Source organism: Amblyomma maculatum, chromosome 3 (assembly GCF_055883805.1).
Source record: "Amblyomma maculatum isolate TAMU_Amacu chromosome 3, ASM5588380v1, whole genome shotgun sequence".
In the NCBI taxonomy this organism is placed as follows: Eukaryota; Metazoa; Arthropoda; class Arachnida; order Ixodida; family Ixodidae; genus Amblyomma; species Amblyomma maculatum.
The window spans coordinates 52841752-52860532 of NC_139346.1; the positions used below are offsets into that span (position 1 = coordinate 52841752).

General features: G+C 43.3%; 1 long non-coding RNA gene across 1 annotated transcript; it reads left to right on the plus strand.

Moving 5' to 3' along the window:
- The first annotated feature begins 3275 nt into the window (after positions 1-3275).
- LOC146194768 (uncharacterized) lies at positions 3276-11372 on the plus strand. Its single transcript, XR_014705477.1, has 4 exons — positions 3276-3931; positions 5807-5954; positions 6208-6398; positions 10805-11372. It is a non-coding gene; the product is annotated as an uncharacterized LOC146194768 (long non-coding RNA).
- Positions 11373-18781: the final 7409 nt, after the last annotated feature.

The window sequence follows — 18781 nt, forward strand, 5'->3', positions numbered from 1 at the left end:
CTTCAACTAGACCCGTTGATGGCTGCTTTCTTATAAATCAGCTCTGACAAATTTCCTCTCTAAAAGGCCCCCCTGCACTTTTTTGGTAGCTAAACTGAGTGCGAATATAATTTGTATGTAAAGTGAAAAGAGAAAACAGGGGAGTGTTATTGATAATACTATGCCATATGTAATCATAGACCATGAATGAAGTATGGGGTTTTTCTGGCAGAATATTTCTGCAATGCTTCTCTGCTCAGCGCAAACCCCTTCACTGTGGCGGCCAAACCTGTTTTGGGGTGAGAAATAGCCCAGGCAGCACAAAGCATTGGGCCAATGTTGTAAGTACGACGGCAAGCAGTGGCCCTACATTGGGCCAGCCTAACCAGCATGCTCCCAACATAGGACATGCCAGTCAACACAATGTCCAACAATGGCCCAGTCTAGCCAGTGCTCTCCCAGTGTTGGCGCTGCCAGTAGCCAACACTGGCTAGCTTGGGCCAGGATGTACAGTGAGTTCCCGATATTGGCACTGCCGTACATACAGAATGTCTATGTTGGACCGAGGTTGCCGTTGTTCCTCCAATAATGGTCGCACGGGTTTTAAAACTGGCTATAATGGGCCAAGCTGTCCTGCCTTCCTCCGTCATTGGGTTTTCCGTTTTTTAAAACTGGCTACAATGGACCAAGTTGTCCTGTGTTCTTCCGGCATTGGATGTTCCGGTTTTTAAACATGGCTACAATGCACAATGTTATCCTCTGTTCTTCCAGTATTGGATGTTCAGTTTTTTAAAGATGGCTACAATGGACCAAGTTGTCCTGTGTTCCGCCGTCGTTGGCCGTTCCTTTTTTAAAACTGGCTACAATGGACCATGTTGTCCAGTGTTCTTCCGGCGTTGCCCGTTCAGTTTTAAAACTGGCTACAATGGGCCAAGGTGTCCTGTGTTCTTCCGACGTTGACCGTTCCGTTGTTTTAAACTGGCTGTAATGGACCATTGCAATTTGTCTTGTGTTTTTCCAGTATTAGCTATCCCTGTATGAAAACTGCCCACGATGGACCACTTTTTCCCCTGATCTCGCAAATGTCATTGCCATCCTAACAACGCAGCTTTAATGGGCTGCCGAAGTGAATATTTTCCGTTGACCATTCAATCAAAACAAATTCTCCATTTTTATGGTTGAATACACGTGCGCTGGACGCCAAACCGCGGCATTTAATTCCGACATTTCAGCCGATCGTTCGGACCTCACCAAGTACCACGTACGGGACGACAATTACTATAACGCATTCAAGCACGTACCGCTGCAACTGTCTGGATTCGTCATATGCGGCGCACCTTTGGGGGTCAGCTATATGTGTTTATGGTTTTAGCCTATTGGCATGCACGCAGATTTCGTCGCAGGCGCATACGTTTGTCGCACAATCATATCTAATGATAGCACGACCGTGCGACCACATATGTATACCCCAGACCGGCTAGCACTCACGACCCAATATGCCTGTATTGGACGCCGATTACATCCCTGCATCTATACGTAACCTATAGTACAAATCCAGTTGTCAGTGAGAATGCGCATAAAAACGAAATCGTGTCGCCATAGCATGTTCATGTGACATTAAATTAGTGATTAGAAGGTAGCTTTTTCATTGCCGAGAAGGAAAAGGTTGCCTCAAGTTGAAGGAACAAATGACCATTTTCTCAGCGATGCTTTTGTTCTAGTGCTTTTGTATTATCCATAAGGAACTACGCGCAGCATCGTCTGTTTACCTGGAGAAAGGGCCGAATACGATGTGTGTACTTTCTAGACGCAATCACTGGAAAATGAAAAGCCGGAAGACTCGCGAGGTTACCATTTTAGTTTTGGGCATTCACACGGTGGTAAAAAAAAAAAATGACAGTTTTTCGTGCAGACTGTGAGCATGAAGGCCCCGGTACATTTATATGGCGCACAACATATATATCGCCAATAAACAAAAAAAAATAGTTTTTTCCGCCTATTAGTTTAGAGTTTGACCATTCCAACCGCGCTAGGCGGTGGCAAAGGAATAAAAAAAAAAACTGTACAGGAATGAAAATAATGTGCGCTGTCGAGTCATTCGAAAAAACGAATGCAGCCTACAAACACTGTTTTAATGAGGCAGTTTTCCATGCCCTTTCCAATTCTTTCATTCTACTAAAATGATTTGGAATACGTTGCTTGCTCATTGAACGTTATCGTCTTTTTGTGCAATCCGCGTTAAGGTGAAGGTGATTGCGAAAAACGTCTGTGTATTGCCTGATGCCACAGCGCTTCAGGACCTCGACGCGCACAAAATTGATTCTGAATCATTCATTGCTGTGTCTGTCACCGTCGATTTGCGAAGTCGAGATAAAACATGAGCGAAGAAATATGGTTACAGCTGGAGAATGATGAGGACGAAGTGGCGCGCTCGTTTGTGGAAGATTAAGAAAAAGAAGTGCGTCGAATGGGCGGCCCTCGTAGCCTGGCTCCTTGGCTGTTCCTCAATGTATATATATCTTTAATCCTCTTGTGTAAATATATTTCTCCCTGTTACAAAATTATATGCCAAAATTTAAAAACCTTGAACAATTCACAAATTCTGTAGAATGTTCAGAACAGCGCGGTGCGCTATAATTGGACAAAGGCTTTATCGATGTGGCCATAATTACTTGCGCAACAAAATTATGCAAGGTGTTTTAATGGTTTTGAAAACTGAGGTAGTGTAGAATAGGTGGAAAAAGTTTAAACAATGTGAAAACTGTTTTTGTTTTCCTAAAAATTTTCAATGTTCGCTGTTTTCTGTAAATTAGCGCGATCGTATCTCTGTATCCAAATGTCATAAAAACATGAGCTTTAGCTGTTTGCGGATAATTATGCTGAGAACATATTGTGGAATTATTGCTGCTCTACCATGAACCTTTTCTGAAATAAAGGCCTGGAAATTAGGAAAATTTTCGTTTCCTGGGCCGATGTTTAGAATATTTATAAAAACATCTACTCATACCCGAAAAGCGAACATTAACTGAATACAAATAAAAACATGTATATATTTAGTCGGATAATTTTCAGCTAGCTAACTTGAGCATAATTTGTATAATCTATAACCAAAGTTGGCCAGAATAGAAGAGAAGCTCGGAACTCCACCTCTTTGACATTATTAATCAGTCATCACGCAACAGTATATAATATTTTGAAGTAAATATAAAAGGTCGAACGACCATCCTTTGTTCGATCATAGGTGGCGAAAGGGAGGGGACGCGCGCATTTGTCGATGCACCAGCTGTATGGATTTACTCAAGAATGTGGATGGTAGATGGGGAGGCTTTCTATTTTTTTAGAAAATGTTTGTCCGTGGTTGGCTTGAAGAAACAATGCGTTTGCGAACACACAAAACAAAACTATTTATTAGAACTCGACTCGAGCGGTGCGCGCTGGCGGCCGCTCATCGGCACGGTCCGAAGTCACGGCTGGCCGGTGCAAGCAGAAGAGGGCTGGGTAAAGGACGAATGGAATGTTGAGAGGGTCGTTGGTCCTTCGTTCCCACGCGCAGCCCTTGCGAACACAACACCGCGGCGGGAATCACGCGCTGGTTGAGCGGGTCGTTGTTCCCCCTCGCCTACGCGTCTACGTGCAAGACACAACAGACAGCATCCCCAGCTGCGCTGCTGTGCGGCCTCCTCCCGAAGCGTTCATTTCAGAGCTTGTTGGAGACGCTACAAGACTTGTGACAGCTTCTTAAACCTTTCTTTAATTTCTTCCCTCATTAATTTTTTTTTCATTGTGCTGTGCATAATTTTCTCTTGCGCCTATACATGTCCATGTGCTCCGGTTGGTGCTTGCTACATATCAGTGAATAGCTGAGCTGTGAAATGTCGCCGGAGTACGGATTACAGCAACGGCGGGATACCATCGGCATTATCAGACTCAGTGAACGCCGTCATCTTAGACCGTGAGTATATATCTTTGCAGCATGCCATTGCTTCATAATTGGTTCTATATAATCTCCTACCAGTCCCAAGTGTTCTCTTTCCTTATTCTCCTCGAAACAACTGCGCGAAGCATGACTTCAAGAACTAAGCGAATTTTCGTCCGGGTTACATGCAAGCAATAAGTGCGTGGACTTATTTGCTGGCTGCGATATGAATAGCATTTGCGCCGAAAATAGAGGAGCCGTGCGTAACAGGTGTGTATGCCACTAACACGTGACAGAACACTGCAGGCAGCCATTTGCGCAGTTTTTTGACTGTGCAGCGCGCCGCAATCAATTAGTAACCAGATACTATGCGCCCGGCTTTGTACATATATTTTGGACAGCCTCTCTTCTGCGCGCAGGAAGCCATGTTCACACAGTTTTTGGATTTTGTGAAGAGTTAAGGGCAGTTTTTTGTTTGCAGATGTACAGACGAAGTTTTGAAAACTGTTCGTGCCGTCTGTGCAAGCGAATTTTACAGTGGGGCAGACATGTGCGTGATGCCGATTGATAACTAGGCTATAATTAAGTCATAATGAACCTCCACTTTTATAATGGTTAATATCATATTGAGGAATTGAAAGCCGTGAACAGCGCAAGTGAGCCCCTTTTCAAAATTTTCTTAATCGACGCCCCCCTTCTGAGCATGTGCCTTCAGGTGAGGGCGTTATCAGAAAGCGGCGACAATAGGAGAGCGATTTCGCAGACGCGCTTCGAGGGCGGGGGAAAATAACAATACAAGCAAAAAGGCACATCAGCCGTGTGTGCACTGCGTCCCTGTCACTGCAAAGTAAACAACGTGCACGCGGGACACATTGTACAAAACATTGACGGCCGCTATGAGGCAACCATATCGTCCGAAATATATTGCTCGCGAAGCGCTCGATCACGGCGCGCATTTCAGGCGAAATTGGACAGGCCGTCAGGTCCGCCTGTTCGGCAATTACAGCTCTTTGTACCTCACGTACCGAACCGTACACATGAAGTGCACGCCATAGCCATCGTGCAAAAATGTTGAAACCGAAGCAGCGATCCACGTATTCTAATTCTATAGGAAATCATTTGGGAGTAGAAAAGAGCAACTTAATATGATGTGCATGGTTCTTTAATGAACGATATGTATAAATGGACGGTTGAATAGTTACAGTAATGGAGTGTTCTGCTAGAATTGTTTACGGCCGTGACCGCAATAAACATTACTCATATTGCTCTTAGCTTTAAGCTCTGGCATTGATAAGCCTATCTAAAGAACCGACTGGCAGTGACAGGTTGTTTACAGCTGTTGATCAAAAGGTAGTCCATCATGCTATTATTGCAGGCATATTTGCCTCTTTTTGTACCTCTGTTTACTAAAACTTAATTTTGTTCCCCATTCCTAGGGACGCTGCACCTCTTACAACACTCACTGTTCAGTCGCTTTTATTCAAGTATACAAAAAGGAGGAAATGCGCATGCACTCATAGGACAGCCTGTCTTTCCGTTAACAGCTGCAAATAACACGCCACTGCTCCTCGGTACTTTGGATGAAGTTTTCAATGGGGTTACCTGAGATGCCTAGCAATTGCTGTAATATTTATACCAATCACTGCAGTGAAACAGAAAGGTAACACTGCATCACTTTAACTGCTGCATGCACCTATAAACGTGCCTTAATTTATTGCCTATTCTTATAGACTCAGGACCTCTTACTATAGGCTTTGTTCAGTAAGCAACCGTCTTTCATTGCTTCAGTTTCTATCTCTCCACCACTTTCTTGTTGCTCTGGGTGTGATCATTTGATTTCATTGTTCAAATCATATTGTTTTATCATGTGTGAATGATTTAGCCTGCACATACATGCTTTCATTTTTTTAGATGCGCATCGGGAGCGTTTTCTATGTAGAAGTGGATCGATTGAGTTGTATCACTGGTGCGAAAACCGACAACCCCCAGAAGATGTGTCCTGTGGTTGGAAGGGCAATAAAGAAGAAGAAAATCAGCGGAAAAGCCTGCCTAAAAAAAGGTAGCACTGCATCACTGTAACTGTTGCATGCACCTTTAAATATGCCTTGTTTTTATTGCCTATTCTTATAGACGGTGGACCTCTTGCTATTGGCTTTTTGCAGAAAGCAACGGCCTTTCATTGCTTCAATTCCTATCTCTCCACCACTTTTTTGTTACTTCGAGTGTGATCCTTTGATTTTATTGTTCAAATCATATTATTAAATCGCCGGTGAATGATTTCGCCTACACATACATGCTTTCATTTTTTTTAGGTGCGCATCGAGAGTGTTTTCTACGTATAAATGGATCGATTAAGTTGTATCACTGGTGCGAAAACCAACAGTTCGGTACCCCCAGAAGATTTGTGTCCTGTGGGTGGCAGGGGTATAAAGAAGAGGATAATCAGTGGAAAAGCCTGCCTAAAAACTTACAAAGATGGCGCAAAAGCGAAATGCTGATCAGGGTTAGAGTCTGATTACTTCTGTTATCCCATTTCACTTGCTAGGTGATGTGACATATATGAAGCACCTTAGTATAATTTGTGGTATACTCACTGAAAATTGTGTAGACATTAACTTTTTTCTCGTTCAATTATTTTGAGTGACGCACGAATTGGAATAAAACGAAGTCATCCACACGTCTAATGCCCATAGACATTAGATGCGTGGATGAGCTCATTAATTGTGTTCCTATGTGAGCATGCAATAGTTTGTCGAATATATTAATATGTTAAAAGTTGATTTTTTTACTGTTAACCGGAGTAATACATATGCTCCATATCATAGCATTATTCGCCTGTAGTTTGTATCTGCTCTTTCCTAAATTGTATTCTACAAAGTATACGTGTGTCATCTCGTACGTCTATTTAACTAGCGAACAATTTGCAATCGAAGCCCTTTTGTGATGTTTCAGCTACAAATAATGTATGACAGTTGTGACAATATAGGTAACTTTAGGTATAACATATAGCGCAAAAATCTTTAATATATGCGATGATATTTTTATTCACCGCATTGGCTAAACCAGCCTGTTGAAGAGACGAAATGAAAACAAATATGGATGTCTTCGGACAGGAACAGTAATCGTGGTGCTATGACCATTTTTTTAATTAAATTTTCATAAGTCGTGGGCTAATGTCTCGACACAAAGGAATGACCCTTAGGTTTGCCAGATGCGGCGTAGTATTCTCGAAAAAGAAAAAAACGCCCATCACTAAAGCTGGAAAACGCCGTTTTTGTCGTTTCAAAAAGTTGCACGTTTGGAGGCCGGCTGGTTGCGTAAAATTTTGTCATCCACTGTTTTTTACTCACCGCATTTGGGTAACGTTTACTTGTATAAGAAGTATTAAAAGTGTGTTTCATTGATGCAGTTGATTTAGTAAAAAATCGCAAACTTTGCTTCAAGAACAACGCGCTACAAAAATGTTAATGTTCAACCTTACATACTGGCGTGACGCATTGCGTTGTTTGCACTAAAATATTCTGTGTTTATTACGCAGGTCATATTGTTAATTTAAGGCAGAATTTGGAGCTCTAAGCTGCTATGTGTGTTCTCTGTAACGCCACCAAAAGTATTATGCTGGAAAGCGATTTGCTTAAGATTGTAATTATAAAAATTACACATTGCAAAATCATCTTCAAAAATATAGTATTGTTAGTGGTGGTCAAAGCTGACAAATGGAATAATATATTAATAACCTAGATTGAATACTATTGCACCTAGCAATAAAAAAGAATGCAGGACAGAGAAAAAGTTCAGCCTTCACTTGCGTTCTGCCATGAAATTGACAGAAATAGTGAATTAATACCATTTTAAGCTATATTAAGTATTTGTCCCAGAAGCAGAAAAACGGTGTTAAGCGCTGACAATGTTTTAAATTTTACTTAAGGTAAAATGTAACTAAATTAAGCAAATACTAAATTGAAGTTTTGACGCCTATTCCATAAGGGGGAGTCATATAAGCACATCTATAGAACAAAAACAAGCATTTTTATATTTCTAATATTACATTTTGCAGAATTAAATATATTTACTGACTCAAATTAACAAAGTACTTTGCATTTTTTCCACAGATTTTGATAAAAATTGATGTTGCGGCCGTTTCTTCAATTCTAATCAGTTTTCCTTATTTTACCATTTTCTTACTTTTGTCCAATTTCAAAATAATATGCAGATACACACACAAATCTAGAGCTTCAAATTTTTTCAGAAATAAAGAATGGAACCTAGATAATGTAGAAAAATAGTTTCTGTGCCAAGATATTATTGGATCTTGCAAGAATGCAGGCTGAGTTTGGCCATTATCAGCACAAGCACTCGGTTAAATATTTAATGTTACATTTTTAAACAGTATAACGCAACACTTTTTAGTCCGTGATATTTTTGAGGTACTGAAGATTTTTGAGAGGGATTTGAATGAAAATCGAAGATGATCTTTTTTTAATTGCAGCAAATTTGCCCTTTACTGCTGTTTTCGAATTCTGAGCAATTTTGATGCGTTGTGGAGAACACACCTAGTGGTCTGGAGCTCCAGATACTGCCTGGAATTAAGAATATGCGTCAGGAAGTGAAAACATATTTAGTGCAACCAACCTAATGCATCATATGCCAGTACATAAGGTTAAAAATGAATATTATTTTTGCAGCATATCGCTCCTGAAGCAAAGTTTGTGATTTTTTAATAACACAACTGCAAAAACAAAATAGGTTTCTAATAGTGTTTGTAAATATAAAACCTGCATATATTTAGTGAGTAAAAAAGAGCAGATGACAAAATCATGGCATCCAAACTTGCAACATTTTGAAATGGCAAAAACAGCGTTTTCTACCTCTAGAGATATACCATACAATTGTTTTTTTTTTCGAGGAAACTACGCGTATCTTGAAAAACTAAGGTTAATTCTTTTGTGCCTAGATACTTGCCCACCACATATAAGAATTTCATTGGAAACGAAAGATGGCCATGGGACCTCGATTATGTTTCTTATCTAAGGCACCCATAATACGCTGTGAGAAAGCCAATATCAAGGGCTTTTTTTAATTCCATATTTCGAACGGTTGTGCCATCTAAGAAAATTAGAAAGCTAGGCACACCTTAGGTGTAGCCAGCCCTCACTTTCTGTTACAGCTGCATTTGCTAAGCTGAATTAATGCGTTGATTACTTTATTTTAGCCACGAATATAGCGCTATTACGTGTCAATTTTAAAGAAAGGCCGCAGTGACGCGATTCCTGTAGAATTTGTAAGTGAAATCTGTAAACCTTACAAATCTACCCATATATATGATCTCTTGCAGGTTTTATTCAAGCTACATTACACCTGCTGCGCCCCATAGCTTGAGCCAAGGGTTATAAATAAACCATTAGAAACAGACGATGGAAACCGGTGGTGCATTGCTGGCAGCCACTTAGGACAGCGCAGAAAATTTTTATTTTGTACGTGGGGAAGTGAGGTTATTCGCTTCAAGTACTAAATATTCACTTTAGACAATAAATAGGACTTACAGAGTCGGTGAGCACGTTCGGAAACCCCTGTTTCAATATTTGCGGTTAGAAACCTCATGTGTACCTTTTTTTCCAGCTGTAGATAAATTCCGGGTTATGTAGATACCGAAACCGTTACCAGCCCATTCGCGCACCTCAACTGTGCTGCTCACAACATGATTTTGAGCGGACAAAACAACCTGCCGCTAAGATTGCTAGCCCCATGCATGAGTAAGGGTGATATGCTGGCGATGGTTGCTTCGCGTCGGCCCTTTGGCGCACATGAAGGCTCGAGTTACAATGAGCGCGCCGAACTTTGCAATGCGGACAATGACTACAAAGCGGTAAGGATATAAATGAGTTTAACAGTATTTTTCAGCTGTAAAATACAAATACAGTCTTGTTGGACGATGTGCTGGCGCGGACGAAGAAACCATAGGCAACTTGTAGGTCTAACGCTACACGGGGCTGTCGAGCCAAGCCAAGTCCTCAATTGTATTGTCCGGGAATCAGATTTCTGTATTTTCGTGGTTTCCTATTGTATCTGGCGTTCATAATGCAGACGTGAGGGTTCTTTATCACAAATAATCCAACGTGGATTGTGCCGGTACTCTTCAAAGTAGCAACACCATTTATCGTGTAAGTCATTAATCAGTAATTTAGGTAAATAATGTCAATAAGGATTCCAAACAAAACCTTTTCTGTGGCGCTCAAGGTAGCTTCCAGCAATATATATCTGGTTTCCTTTGCCTGGCTCCGAAATTTTTTTTTTATCCCTTGGATCAAATTTGCTTGGACAAGCAGTATATGTGTAAAAATGATGCACCTGTGAGCTACCCGTTTAAGTGAGCTCCCGTTTAAGTGAACTACCCACAAAACCAGTCAAAAGCGTATATCAGCTAACCAGCGGCCAGTGCAGCAGTCGTGGGCTTAGATCGCTCGTGTATATTATATCTAGCCATTTAAAAAAAATGAAAATGGTCGCCGAACATTCTCTTGGTAACGATTATTAGTATAAACTGTTTGCACATCGCAGAAAGCGTAGGAGCGGCAAAAAACTAGCGCGCCAGTCATATGCGGAGACAGCCGATAATCAAGCACTAATTCCTAGTGTGGGATGAAACACTGGCTGTCTCAGCCGTATTGCTGTGTAGGCGATAAAAATGCAACAGGGCACATGCTATGCAATGTATATATGCGTCTTTCATCCTAATAAACCCAAGGCAGCTGAAACTAGTCTGGAACTCATCAGTATAGTGTTTCTCATTGACCATAAATTTCGGTACATGAATCCTGGAATTTTCTACATCTTCCTAAAATAATGCGCGCGATTTTATGCGCCTCGTAATAGTGTTGTAAATTTTGTTTCCTCATTGTTATTGTGCAGGTGCCATTTGCGAAAAAGTTGGGGTGGACGATTTGGAGGCACACGCATTTATTCGCAGGTGGCTGCCTGGTTCCTGTGACAGGGGGGGTGGAAGAAAAAGGCGTTATGCTGAAACCTCCCCTGGCGAACCAGGCATGCCACCTGTGAATGCAATTGCATGGTCAGCCCCCTCACTACGCCTATGAGTGTGCCCTCCAGCTCCCTGGCCCCTTCCACTTCCCGAGAGCCCGCCCTGCCCTGACCAACCCTGCCACTGCCCCGCTAACTGCTGCTGTGTGTGCCCTCAGCGCTGGCTAGTAACAACTGCCGTCTATAGTAACAATTGCAATAAATATTATCTTTTTGTGAACCATGCCCTTGTTTTGTGAATATCTACTGGTTGCTCATGAGCAACAATTTGAATTTATATGGCCACTCCTATTTGAAAGGCCATTATTGTCCCAGCAAGTTCGATGTGCTGTCACGAATATGGCTAGAATGAAAAAGGCTGCATTTTATGGCCTGCACAGGCAGTGCCACAAAATGTGTAATCTTGACATCATCAATGGCACATGAATGGAGTAGCCGGTGTACCATAAACCATTGGATTAATATTGGTATCGACAATATGCGGCATGAATGGAGTAGCCAGTGCACCTGCAATGGCTAACCATTGGTATGATATTGGCATTGACAATGGGCCATCAATGGAATAGTTGGTATTAAACAAATATTGGTAATACAATGATGGTATAAAGCTGGACAGTATTGGCAAGAATCATGGTGCATGAATGGAAAGTCTAATATTTTGCCTACATTGGTGGCTCCAGCTTGGTTGAACACTGGACCAATCTTGGAACGAAAGATGGGCCAAGAATGGAGAATGTAGTAAAATGCCCAAATGCCAATATCAGTCCAATATTGATGCCATTCTTTTCCAGTGATGAACCATTGTTGGACCAATGCTGGTGTGCTGCTTGGGAGGTGGCTGCCAGGAGACATTTCTTGTGACAATGACCACATCCATTACCTGCTCCACTCAGTAACAAAATTCATAACCCCCCCCCCCTCCCCCACTTCCGCCCTTCTGGTTTTCAATAGTGAAGGCATGCTTCTCGTCAGATTCGTGCATAACATGAGGTTTGATACAGAAATATTCAGCATTGCACCAAACTTCTGCCCCAAAGGGAATTGGGAGGATATTTTTGCATGTCTTCAGTGCACAATCATGTGATACATCAGTGACATAGCCTATGTGTTACGTACACATATCTTGTGGAGTTTGTATTCTTTTTTTCCTTGAGAGAGAAGCGCTGCTCAGTCAAAAAGCATGATGCAAGGGAATTTAGAGTGAGCGCCGATTCTGTGCATTTGCTATCTTTTGCTTAGCTTTCATTCTTTTTCTTCCGGTGGTTTAGTGGCGTTGGTGGTATTCGAGCAATGCAAGGACACAGAGTCAAGAGTGTTCTTCTTCACAGTGCGCTGCAGGGATTGTGCATTTGTTTTCCTCATTGTAATGAAAACATGCAAGGCTAGTGCATGAGTTACGTGAACACACGCACGCCACACACATGCTGTTTTGCAGTGGCAGAAAAGAAATAACTGTCAAGACTGAGAGCATCTTCTAAGGGCACATAAACGTTGGTGTTTGAAGTTAAGTTGTAAATTCATAAAAGATGTGGCTTAGCTTATGAACCAACAATTTTCCGGCACTATCGTTTCACACAACGGGTTTAACTTAAGGTACAAGGGTGGCCGATCGAGCCCTGTGCTCTAACGTGCTGCGCACAGAAGCAATCAAATCTTGAGCGCTCCCTATACTGCTGCTCAGGTCAAAGCAACCCAAACCTCATTGAAACAAAAGTGACGTGGCTATGTCACTCCTGCATGTCCTGCATGGGCTTTTTTTTCATTCTACTGGGAGAGAGTGAGAAAAGGGTTGCCTGGTCTGTGCGGGAAGGACGCAAGGGTGCTGGGATGTTGGTCCTTTAAAATGAGTGGCGGGTGGGAAGGGGGAGTGGAGGTAATGGGAGGGGAGTCTAGCTGTCCTGCGAGCTAAACGCACAGCAGTATGCATGCTTTCTTTTTTTTTATTTAGCAGTGCGGAAAAAATGAATGAATCGAGGGGGGGGGGGGCAGGCTGGCCAACGCAGGCAGCACGGTTTCAAGTGAGTGATGGCTTGGAGCTGCCTCGGCAAAGCACAGAGCAGTGTGCATGCTTGCTTTTTTTTTTGTAGCACCGAAGGTTTGACTGCTTCTGTGTCCGCACATGGGCTGGTTTTGTACCTTGAGTTAAGCCCCCCATGTGATACAAGCCTGAGTCGCTTTGGGGCGTTAAACCCCATAAAGCAAACCTTATGTGAAACATCTTGTATAATTCCATTGCTTAATCCAAACGTCAAAGTTTACGTGCCCTTTAGAAGATGCTCTGTCTTGACGGAATTACTTTTTTTTGCGCCACTACAGAACTGCATGTGTATGGGCACGTATGGGCATGCGTGTGTGCAAATAACTCTCACTCTGGTACTCAATATATATGCAGCCCCGCACATGGCAAGTACTCTTGCACGTTTTTTTTAGACTGCAGAAAGCAAACGCACCATCCCGGTGACATGCTGTGAAAAAACAGACTCACGACTCCAGAATCCCGCATCGCATTGCATACCAGCCGTTCCACCAAACTATCGGAAGAAACAGAACGAAAACAAAAAATTGCAAACGCACAGAATCGGTGCGCACTACACTCCCGCGCATCGCGTCTTTTGACTAAGCAGCATGCCTCTGTAAAAAAAAAAAATCTAGGAGATATGTGTATGTGACATATAGGCTACATCACCCATTTATCACGTGACTGTGCACCCAAGATGTGCAAAAATATTCTCCCACAAAGATTTTGCTATGTAATATAGGTGACGCATTGAGTTTTGCAAAGGGTCCAAGTAGGTCATTGTGCTCCTACTTTCTCCCTGGCCAATTCAAGGGGTGAGAGGCACCTAAGAGCACAATTACCTACTATGATCTATATGATCTCGAATGGGCCAGGTGCAGCAGATAGCTTGTGAGATTGAGTATAGTGACAGGAAATCTTGACTTCATAAGAATACATTGACTTCAACTCCACGTAGCCCTGAATGCCTGCTTTTCATTTATTGGCAGTTATGTGACCTTGAGGGCTCATAGACTGGCACTCAACCTGTAAACACTTGACATCTTATCATTTGTTCTCTCTGTGGGCTTTGTTCTGCGGGTTTACAAGCTTTTTACTAAAGTGGATACAGTGAGTATGCACAGATCTGTTCTCTGAAGCATTGGCTGAGTGACAGCCCAGGTCAAACCTGGTTAACTTAGAACATCTAGCACATTATTTTTTCTGGGTATGGCTTTGGTATTCCTCCTGACATCCCAGCTTCTGACACCAAGTAGGCATAATCATGGTCTATCACTAACTCCAGTGCTGTAGTTGATCATCACATACTTCTGTGGTGCTGCACATTTTAAGTTGTCGCTGTATATGAGCAGTGTTTCAGAACCTACTTAGTGCAGAGCTACGGTACAAATTTGAGGACTAATAGTAAGTTTGCTCTGCTTGGAGGCTTCCACAGACAAGGACACACTTGTGGGGAAGGCATGTTGCATACATACCTGCAGCCAACCCTTCCGACTTTTTAGAAGACTTCAGATGTTTGACCAAACTTTCTGATTGCACGATCACTGCCCTAAATCCTCCGATAAGGGGCTTCTGCCTGCAAAGAATGGCTTTTGCGGAACCAGCACCGAGGAATCAGCAGCCGCATTATAATTTCAAGCATCTCCATCAGAGGCCACACTAGCACCATCGGCATCATTGGCTAAGCAGGAAATCAATCAAAACAGACTTTAGCCGAGCAAGAGTAGGTGTCGCTGGCTGCGAAAACAGTTGGTGTACTGCGCTTCTTGTAGGCAGTGATGCACAGCTAATGCAGCCACAGTAGATATAGATGCTGTGCTGGCTTTGCTTTCGATCTCAGCTAAGGGCAGCCACTCAGTGTACTTGAGGTTAAAGGCTTTGCCCAAATGTCATGTTATCTGATCCTTCTTATTGAGCTCAGCCGCATGCCTTATGTTACTAAGCTGCTCTATGCTCAGCAATGGCGTGATTGCTTTTTTTTTCGGAACCAACGCAGCCAACGACGGTCACGGATGAAATTACGTGTAAATGGGCTAGTTATGGTTTTGCATTAAAAATTTAAACAGCGCTCCGATGGTACTGAGAGAAAACTGGTGGTGGGCATGCAGATCAGTTTTGCGCTGGCTATAGAGACGTAGTGAGAACATTTGGTGGCGGCCTGCAGATATCTCGACGGACGCACACCTTTAGACATGCATTGCATGCTTGCTGCTGCATGTTTTTATGCTTAGGATGTTTAGATTAGGACGCATCAGACACTGCCTGAAAGTAGCAGCCGCCTCCCCCTTTTGTACACAAATGCTGCCTCCTCCCCCCCCCCCCCATTTTTGCAGTCTTCCCATTTTTGGTCTTAGCAAGTACGTGTTGAAAATCAGTATGCAGAAGACTAAGGTAATGTTCAACAGCCTCGGGAAGGAACAGCAGTTTACATTAGGTAGCGAAATACTGGAAATAGTAGGCGAATATGTCTACTTAGGACAGGTAGTAACCGCAGATCCGGACCACGAAAAGGAAATAATAAGAAGAATAAGATTGGGATGGAGCGCATTTGACAAGCACTCTCAGATTATGACTAGCAGCTTACCGGTATCGCTCAAGAGGAAAGTATACAACAGTTGCATCTTGCCTGTACTCACCTATGGGGCTGAAATGTGGAGGCTAACCAAGAGAGTTCTACTTAAGTTGAGGACAACCCAGAGGGCTATGGAACGAAAAATGGTAGGGGTAACATTAAGAGATAGAAAGCGTGCAGAGTGGGTCAGAGAAATAACTCAAGTTACCGACATTCTAGTAGAAATTAAGAAGAAGAAATGGACATGGGCAGGACATGTAGTGCGAAGAGAGGATAACTGATGGTCGCTGAGGGTAACAAACTGGATTCCAAGGGAAGGAAAGCGTAGCAGGGGGCGGCAGAAAGTTAGGTGGGCGGATGAGATTAAGAAGTTCGCAGGGGTCAAGTGGACGCAGCTAGCACAGAACCGGGTTAAGTGGAGAAATATGGGAGAGGCCTTCGCCCTGCAGTGGATATAATCAGGCTGAAGATGATGATGAAGAAGTACGTGTAAAGGAAGCTGGGGCCACTAGTAGCGCGATTGAGCCTTGTGAACAATGTCAACATCTGTGCTACAGGCATCAATGGCTTGCTTGTCACATCAGGGTACTATGTACTCTACGGACACACGGTGCTGTCAAAGCGGTTGGTTCACTTGTTCTGTGGAGACATATTCACGGTAGGCAGAAGGCATGGCTTTTCAAGTGCAGTGACCATTGTGGCTCCAAGCTTTGTTTGGAAACTGAAATCAGCGAGTTGAATTTGTTGGTTTGGGTGTATATGTAGCGAAGAAGCAAGCATATTTTCTTCCCTCTCCCCTGAGCCCTGCAAGCTTAAAGATCAAGTGTAGCAGCAACTTCAAATCAAATCTTAATAAACAAATTTGGTCACTAAATTTCACAGCATTTCTCAATGCATATGTCATTCTCTACATGAACAATATCACAGCAGCAGCGACATTTTGCCTAACATTAAGCGTTTTCAGCTGTTTTTCACAGCTGCCTTTTCATGCAGCCTGGGAAACGTTCTGTTAGCCTGTGAATATCGAGTTTGCTTCTGAATGTTCAGAGGACTTGACATTAGGACATGAGTGTTTTGCGTGTGGAATAGTTAATTCAAATTTTACCCTTGTGGCCAAATTCAAAAACATGTCTCCACTCGACGCTACCTCAGCTCCATAAAGTGCAGAAAACAGTCTTTTCTCTACTTAAGGTTCAGTTCAGATTCTTGAATGCTTTTCAGCATTTCTTCCGACTTACCCTTCAGAAATATTTCTCCACTCCAGACAGCACAAGTGGCATACGGGGCAAGACTAATGGCGAATTCGAGCGGGAGAGCAGGCGCCCTCGAGAGCACTTCGAAAGTGCTCTCAGACAAGTGGGTGCCCTCCAGTGGTAGAGCAGGAGTAGAATCACTGGCTTCCAATGGTAGAGGAGGAGGTCTTTTCCTTTGCTGAGAGCACCTGAATGCACTCCCGGCTGCTCCCTCATCTAAAGCGAGTGTAGAGGAAGTCACATGACATAAAGCGGTGTATCCGCACCATCTTTTTTCTTTTCTCAAGTCGGTGACGCTCTAAATGGTGGCTGCAAAGCATTGCTCAGGTTTGAGAGTCACTGCTGGCATCGAAAGGGCCAAAGGAGGAAGATCGCCCGCGCTGTGAGAACAAAGGCATGCAAAGCAGTTCTACATGGAGTGTTTGCTTCTCGGGTTGCAACTGCTGCTACTGCGGGTAGGCGGAGAATGCTGGGGAGGGAAGTGCGGTCACAATGGTCGTGGCGTACTGCTCTCGACACGCAGAGAGCGTTCCCGTGGGAGGAAAATTACACCCTCGCTCGGCGTGCTCCTGTACTTCTCTGTACTGCTCGGCACCTCTGCTCTCGTCCCCCCAACCGAATGGGCCATAAGGCCAAAATTTGGCCCGGAAAGTGCATGCCACTACGTGTAACATGCTCATTTTCTAATGCCAAGTCCTTGTGAACAGCATCGACAAGCTGCCTCAAGAGTCACAGGCTAGTAGGCTGTGGCGGCCGCTTTTCGATGGAGACTAAAAGCAAGGCGCCCATGTGCGGTGCGACATCACTGCACGTTAAAGAACTCCAGGTGGTTGAAATTGCTGCAGTCCTCCACTACAGCATTTCTCATAGCCTGAGTCGCTTTTGGACGTTAAAAAAAAAGTCACAGCCTAGTAAAATATGTTTTGCAGACTGCATGAACAAGTCAGCTGTGAAAAATGGCTGAAAACAATTCACATCTATCAACATTCACTGCCAGTGACATATGGCTGATGTAGAACAGGATTTAGGCATTGAGAACTGCTCGAACTGCTGTGAACTCTAGTGACCTAGTTGCATATTTGCCCTCTGAGTGCTCAGCGGCGAGCGTTGAGCACATGTGAGGTTCAAAGAAGCATGTTATAGCGCATGCACCCAAGCCAACAAATTTGTCTTTCCAGAAGCAAATGCCGCTTCTGTTTCCAAGCAAGCTAGGAGCTTTAATTTTAAGCGCACTTGAAAAGCCATGCCTTCCACCAACTGCAAATATCTCTCCACAGCTAAAAAGACAGAATTGACCCCCCCCCCCCCTTCAGCACTGCATCTAGACATACAAGTATATTTGAGGCAATCAGAAAGCCATTGATGTGTGCAGCACAGGTGTTCCATGGCACAACTGCACCTCCGGTACCTCGCTGTCTTCCTATTTACAATATGACATTCCCCACGATTGCACCACTGTCCACAGTGGTTCACAGAAACCACTGCACATGTTTCATTTGCTGTTAGCCATTAAATGCTTTCTGCAACTTGGCACTCGGCGTGCTCTGAAATGTTGCTAAGGTATCTGGTGATGACTTGAAATGTGTTTACACCACAGTAGCATAATGCGATGATCAACTACAGCATTGAAATCTGCAACTGACGATAGTTATCCATGCTCAACATCAGCCGCAGAAACTTGGGAGGCTTTTCTTGGTCGTACTTGAAACGATGTTTCAGTATTTTCGCGTCAGATTGAGGTTCTCGGAGCCAATGCTTCAGAGAGTGGGTCTGTGAATCCTTATTGTATCCACTTTCATGAAAGGCTTGGTATGCAGTAGAACGAAGTCTGCACAGTGTGTGAAAGCTGCGATGCCCCATGTTTGCAAGTGGAAGTCTAGGTGTCCCCATAGTAGTGTCATTGCCACTTATAGATGCTCTGTTTTCTCATGCACTCGAGGAGCAATTCAAGCGGAGCTTCATTTCAAAAAAAAAAAGGGCCTCGAGGACCGTTTGGAGTAAAGGTG